The 5,000-nt window shown below is 52.0% G+C and overlaps 13 non-coding genes across 13 annotated transcripts in view; 11 read left to right on the forward strand and 2 right to left on the reverse strand.

The window, feature by feature from the left end:
- The first annotated feature begins 180 nt into the window (after window positions 1–180).
- LOC131476794 (5S ribosomal RNA) lies at window positions 181–299 on the forward strand. Its single transcript, XR_009243159.1, has one exon. It is a non-coding gene; the product is annotated as a 5S ribosomal RNA (ribosomal RNA).
- Window positions 300–595: 296 nt separating this feature from the next.
- LOC131477775 (5S ribosomal RNA) lies at window positions 596–714 on the forward strand. Its single transcript, XR_009244096.1, has one exon. It is a non-coding gene; the product is annotated as a 5S ribosomal RNA (ribosomal RNA).
- A 296-nt stretch (window positions 715–1,010) lies between these two features.
- On the forward strand, window positions 1,011–1,129 carry LOC131477529 (5S ribosomal RNA). Its single transcript, XR_009243863.1, has one exon. It is a non-coding gene; the product is annotated as a 5S ribosomal RNA (ribosomal RNA).
- A 296-nt stretch (window positions 1,130–1,425) lies between these two features.
- Window positions 1,426–1,544, forward strand: LOC131476795 (5S ribosomal RNA). The gene has a single exon (XR_009243160.1). It is a non-coding gene; the product is annotated as a 5S ribosomal RNA (ribosomal RNA).
- Window positions 1,545–1,840: 296 nt separating this feature from the next.
- On the forward strand, window positions 1,841–1,959 carry LOC131477530 (5S ribosomal RNA). The gene has a single exon (XR_009243864.1). It is a non-coding gene; the product is annotated as a 5S ribosomal RNA (ribosomal RNA).
- Window positions 1,960–2,255: 296 nt separating this feature from the next.
- LOC131476796 (5S ribosomal RNA) lies at window positions 2,256–2,374 on the forward strand. The gene has a single exon (XR_009243161.1). It is a non-coding gene; the product is annotated as a 5S ribosomal RNA (ribosomal RNA).
- A 296-nt stretch (window positions 2,375–2,670) lies between these two features.
- LOC131476799 (5S ribosomal RNA) lies at window positions 2,671–2,789 on the forward strand. Its single transcript, XR_009243163.1, has one exon. It is a non-coding gene; the product is annotated as a 5S ribosomal RNA (ribosomal RNA).
- Window positions 2,790–2,913: 124 nt separating this feature from the next.
- On the reverse strand, window positions 2,914–3,106 carry LOC131442082 (U2 spliceosomal RNA). Its single transcript, XR_009232664.1, has one exon. It is a non-coding gene; the product is annotated as a U2 spliceosomal RNA (small nuclear RNA).
- Window positions 3,107–3,414: 308 nt separating this feature from the next.
- Window positions 3,415–3,533, forward strand: LOC131476800 (5S ribosomal RNA). Its single transcript, XR_009243164.1, has one exon. It is a non-coding gene; the product is annotated as a 5S ribosomal RNA (ribosomal RNA).
- Window positions 3,534–3,830: 297 nt separating this feature from the next.
- Window positions 3,831–3,949, forward strand: LOC131477776 (5S ribosomal RNA). The gene has a single exon (XR_009244097.1). It is a non-coding gene; the product is annotated as a 5S ribosomal RNA (ribosomal RNA).
- A 124-nt stretch (window positions 3,950–4,073) lies between these two features.
- On the reverse strand, window positions 4,074–4,266 carry LOC131442083 (U2 spliceosomal RNA). The gene has a single exon (XR_009232665.1). It is a non-coding gene; the product is annotated as a U2 spliceosomal RNA (small nuclear RNA).
- A 308-nt stretch (window positions 4,267–4,574) lies between these two features.
- On the forward strand, window positions 4,575–4,693 carry LOC131476801 (5S ribosomal RNA). Its single transcript, XR_009243165.1, has one exon. It is a non-coding gene; the product is annotated as a 5S ribosomal RNA (ribosomal RNA).
- A 297-nt stretch (window positions 4,694–4,990) lies between these two features.
- LOC131477778 (5S ribosomal RNA) overlaps window positions 4,991–5,000 on the forward strand; it is a 119-nt gene continuing 109 nt past the window's right edge. The window contains exon 1 of the ribosomal RNA XR_009244099.1: window positions 4,991–5,000. This exon is cut by the window's right edge and continues 109 nt beyond it. This is a non-coding gene — a ribosomal RNA (5S ribosomal RNA).

A 5,000-nucleotide genomic window follows, 5' to 3' on the forward strand; every position in this document is an offset into this window, starting at 1 on the left:
CCTCTGAGCCTTGACGGACAGCTGCTTGACATTTGACACACTCAAAGGGCGCGGCCATACAGCAAAGCCCACCAAAAACAACTTAAACTCTTGAACGTTCGAAAGGCTGACCTTTGAGCTCCTCCACGAGCAGGGGGCCTTGCCTAGTCTATAAAAGGAGTCTGTGTCCCCAGCCCGTCGGCTTACGGCCATACCACCCTGAGCACGCCCGATCTCGTCTGATCTCGGAAGCTAAGCAGGGTCGGGCCTGGTTAGTACTTGGATGGGAGACCGCCTGGGAATACCAGGTGCTGTAAGCTTTTACACTGCTGCTTCCTTACAAGAAACATGGGCTTGCAATTACGTTGACGCACAGGCACACGTTAACGTCCTTCTAGTTTCAGCCTTGGATGTCGCTCTGCAAGCACGTGAGAAGCTTGGAGATGGGCAGCAGCTTACCCATCTCGATGTAGCTTCCTAATACTGGAATATAGTGTAGCAGGTAGTGGAGATAAAGGCTCAAGTGCAGTGTGTTCGAAAGGCTGACTTTTGAGCTCCTCCACGAGCATGGGGCCTTGCCTAGTCTATAAAAGGAGTCTGTGTCCCCGGCCCCTGGGCTTACGGCCATACCACCCTGAGCACGCTCGATCTCGTCTGATCTCGGAAGCTAAGCAGGGTCGGGCCTGTTTAGTACTTGGATGGGAGACCGCCTGGGAATACCAGGTGCTGTAAGCTTTTACACTGCTGCTTCCTTACAAGAAACATGGGCTTGCAATTACGTTGACGCACGGGCACACGTTAACGTCCTTCTAGTTTCAGCCTTGGATGTCGCTCTGCAAGCACGTGAGAAGCTTGGAGATGGGCAGCAGCTAACCCATCTCGATGTAGCTTCCTAATACTGGAATATAGTGTAGCAGGTAGTGGAGATAAAGGCTCAAGTGCAGTGTGTTCGCAAGGCTGACTTTTGAGCTCCTCCACGAGCAGGGGGCCTTGCCTAGTCTATAAAAGGAGTCTGTGTCCCCAGCCCATTGGCTTACGGCCATACCACCCTGAGCATGCCCGATCTCGTCTGATCTCGGAAGCTAAACAGGGTCGGGCCTGGTTAGTACTTGGATGGGAGACCGCCTGGGAATACCAGGTGCTGTAAGCTTTTACACTGCTGCTTCCTTACAAGAAACATGGGCTTGCAATTACGTTGACGCACGGGCACATGTTAACGTCCTTCTAGTTTCAGCCTTGGATGTCGCTCTGCAAGCACGTGAGAAGCTTGGAGATGGGGAGCAGCTTACCCATCTCGGTGTAGCTTCCTAATACTGGAATAGAGTGTAGCAGGTAGTGGAGATAAAGGCTCAAGTGCAGTGTGTTCGAAAGGCTGACTTTTGAGCTCCTCCACGAGCAGGGGGCCTTGCCTAGTCTATAAAAGGAGTCTGTGTCCCCAGCCCGTTGGCTTACGGCCATACCACCCTGAGCACGCCCGATCTCGTCTGATCTCGGAAGCTAAGCAGGGTCGGGCCTGGTTAGTACTTGGATGGGAGACCGCCTGGGAATACCAGGTGCTGTAAGCTTTTACACTGCTGCTTCCTTACAAGAAACATGGGCTTGCAATTACGTTGACGCACGGGCACATGTTAACGTCCTTCTAGTTTCAGCCTTGGATGTCGCTCTGCAAGCACGTGAGAAGCTTGGAGATGGGGAGCAGCTTATTCATCTCGGTGTAGCTTCCTAATACTGGAATAGAGTGTAGCAGGCAGTGGAGATAAAGGCTCAAGTGCAGTGTGTTCGCAAGGCTGACTTTTGAGCTCCTCCACGAGCAGGGGGCCTTGCCTAGTCTATAAAAGGAGTCTGTGTCCCCAGCCCATTGGCTTACGGCCATACCACCCTGAGCATGCCCGATCTCGTCTGATCTCGGAAGCTAAACAGGGTCGGGCCTGGTTAGTACTTGGATGGGAGACCGCCTGGGAATACCAGGTGCTGTAAGCTTTTACACTGCTGCTTCCTTACAAGAAACATGGGCTTGCAATTACGTTGACGCACGGGCACATGTTAACGTCCTTCTAGTTTCAGCCTTGGATGTCGCTCTGCAAGCACGTGAGAAGCTTGGAGATGGGGAGCAGCTTACCCATCTCGGTGTAGCTTCCTAATACTGGAATAGAGTGTAGCAGGTAGTGGAGATAAAGGCTCAAGTGCAGTGTGTTCGAAAGGCTGACTTTTGAGCTCCTCCACGAGCAGGGGGCCTTGCCTAGTCTATAAAAGGAGTCTGTGTCCCCAGCCCGTTGGCTTACGGCCATACCACCCTGAGCACGCCCGATCTCGTCTGATCTCGGAAGCTAAGCAGGGTCGGGCCTGGTTAGTACTTGGATGGGAGACCGCCTGGGAATACCAGGTGCTGTAAGCTTTTACACTGCTGCTTCCTTACAAGAAACATGGGCTTGCAATTACGTTGACGCACGGGCACATGTTAACGTCCTTCTAGTTTCAGCCTTGGATGTCGCTCTGCAAGCACGTGAGAAGCTTGGAGATGGGGAGCAGCTTACCCATCTCGGTGTAGCTTCCTAATACTGGAATAGAGTGTAGCAGGCAGTGGAGATAAAGGCTCAAGTGCAGTGTGTTCGAAAGGCTGACTTTTGAGCTCCTCCACGAGCAGGGGGCCTTGCCTAGTCTATAAAAGGAGTCTGTGTCCCCAGCCCGTTGGCTTACGGCCATACCACCCTGAGCACGCCCGATCTCGTCTGATCTCGGAAGCTAAGCAGGGTCGGGCCTGGTTAGTACTTGGATGGGAGACCGCCTGGGAATACCAGGTGCTGTAAGCTTTTACACTGCTGCTTCCTTACAAGAAACATGGACTTGCAATTACGTTGACGCACGGGCACGGGCACAGGTACACGTTAACGTCCTTCTAGTTCCAGCCTTGCTTTGGTTTTCACAGAAAAAAGAGAATGGTGCACCGTTCCTGGTGGCACTGCAATGCCAGGTCAATGCAAGGAGTGAAGAGAGCAAGCCCCAGTTTTCACCTCCCAATGCTCAAAAATGCATTTAATATTTAATCCCCATATAGAGGACATATCAGATATTAAACTGATAAGAACAGATACTACACTTGATCTTAGCCAAAAGGCCGAGAAGCGATGGCCCACAAGTGTGTGGGGCCAACTCAAGATCTTGGCACACAAGTTACTTGTTGTGGTGCCATGTTTTTTAAGTGCGCATAACAAAGGCTGCTGCTGATCACCTCCGCCCCAAGGTGATCTAAGTGCACCTCTGAGCCTTGACGGACAGCTGCTTGACATTTGACACACTCAAAGGGCGCGGCCATACAGCAAAGCCCACCAAAAACAACTTAAACTCTTGAACGTTCGAAAGGCTGACCTTTGAGCTCCTCCACGAGCAGGGGGCCTTGCCTAGTCTATAAAAGGAGTCTGTGTCCCCAGCCCGTCGGCTTACGGCCATACCACCCTGAGCACGCCCGATCTCGTCTGATCTCGGAAGCTAAGCAGGGTCGGGCCTGGTTAGTACTTGGATGGGAGACCGCCTGGGAATACCAGGTGCTGTAAGCTTTTACACTGCTGCTTCCTTACAAGAAACATGGGCTTGCAATTACGTTGACGCACGGGCACACGTTAACGTCCTTCTAGTTTCAGCCTTGGATGTCGCTCTGCAAGCACGTGAGAAGCTTGGAGATGGGCAGCAGCTTACCCATCTCGATGTAGCTTCCTAATACTGGAATAGAGTGTAGCAGGTAGTGGAGATAAAGGCTCAAGTTTAGTGTGTTCGAAAGGCTAACTTTTGAGCTCCTCCACGAGCAGGGGGCCTTGCCTAGTCTATAAAAGGAGTCTGTGTCCCCGGCCCCCTGGGCTTACGGCCATACCACCCTGAGCACGCTCGATCTCGTCTGATCTCGGAAGCTAAGCAGGGTCGGGCCTGTTTAGTACTTGGATGGGAGACCGCCTGGGAATACCAGGTGCTGTAAGCTTTTACACTGCTGCTTCCTTACAAGAAACATGGGCTTGCAATTACGTTGACGCACGGGCACGGGCACAGGCACACGTTAACGTCCTTCTAGTTCCAGCCTTGCTTTGGTTTTCACAGAAAAAAGAGAATGGTGCACCGTTCCTGGTGGCACTGCAATGCCAGGTCAATGCAAGGAGTGAAGAGAGCAAGCCCCAGTTTTCACCTCCCAATGCTCAAAAATGCATTTAATATTTAATCCCCATATAGAGGACATATCAGATATTAAACTGATAAGAACAGATACTACACTTGATCTTAGCCAAAAGGCCGAGAAGCGATGGCCCACAAGTGTGTGGGGCCAACTCAAGATCTTGGCACGCAAGTTACTTGTTGTGGTGCCATGTTTTTTAAGTGCGCATAACAAAGGCTGCTGCTGATCACCTCCGCCCCAAGGTGATCTAAGTGCACCTCTGAGCCTTGACGGACAGCTGCTTGACATTTGACACACTCAAAGGGCGCGGCCATACAGCAAAGCCCACCAAAAACAACTTAAACTCTTGAACGTTCGAAAGGCTGACCTTTGAGCTCCTCCACGAGCAGGGGGCCTTGCCTAGTATATAAAAGGAGTCTGTGTCCCCAGCCCGCCGGCTTACGGCCATACCACCCTGAGCACGCCCGATCTCGTCTGATCTCGGAAGCTAAGCAGGGTCGGGCCTGGTTAGTACTTGGATGGGAGACCGCCTGGGAATACCAGGTGCTGTAAGCTTTTACACTGCTGCTTCCTTACAAGAAACATGGGCTTGCAATTACGTTGACGCACGGGCACACGTTAATGTCCTTCTAGTTTCAGCCTTGGATGTCGCTCTGCAAGCATGTGAGAAGCTTGGAGATGGGGAGCAGCTTACCCATCTCGGTGTAGCTTCCTAATACTGGAATAGAGTGTAGCAGGTAGTGGAGATAAAGGCTCAAGTTTAGTGTGTTCGAAAGGCTAACTTTTGAGCTCCTCCACGAGCAGGGGGCCTTGCCTAGTCTATAAAAGGAGTCTGTGTCCCCGGCCCCCTGGGCTTACGGCC

Source organism: Solea solea, chromosome 16, assembly GCF_958295425.1.
Source record: "Solea solea chromosome 16, fSolSol10.1, whole genome shotgun sequence".
In the NCBI taxonomy this organism is placed as follows: domain Eukaryota; kingdom Metazoa; phylum Chordata; class Actinopteri; order Pleuronectiformes; family Soleidae; genus Solea; species Solea solea.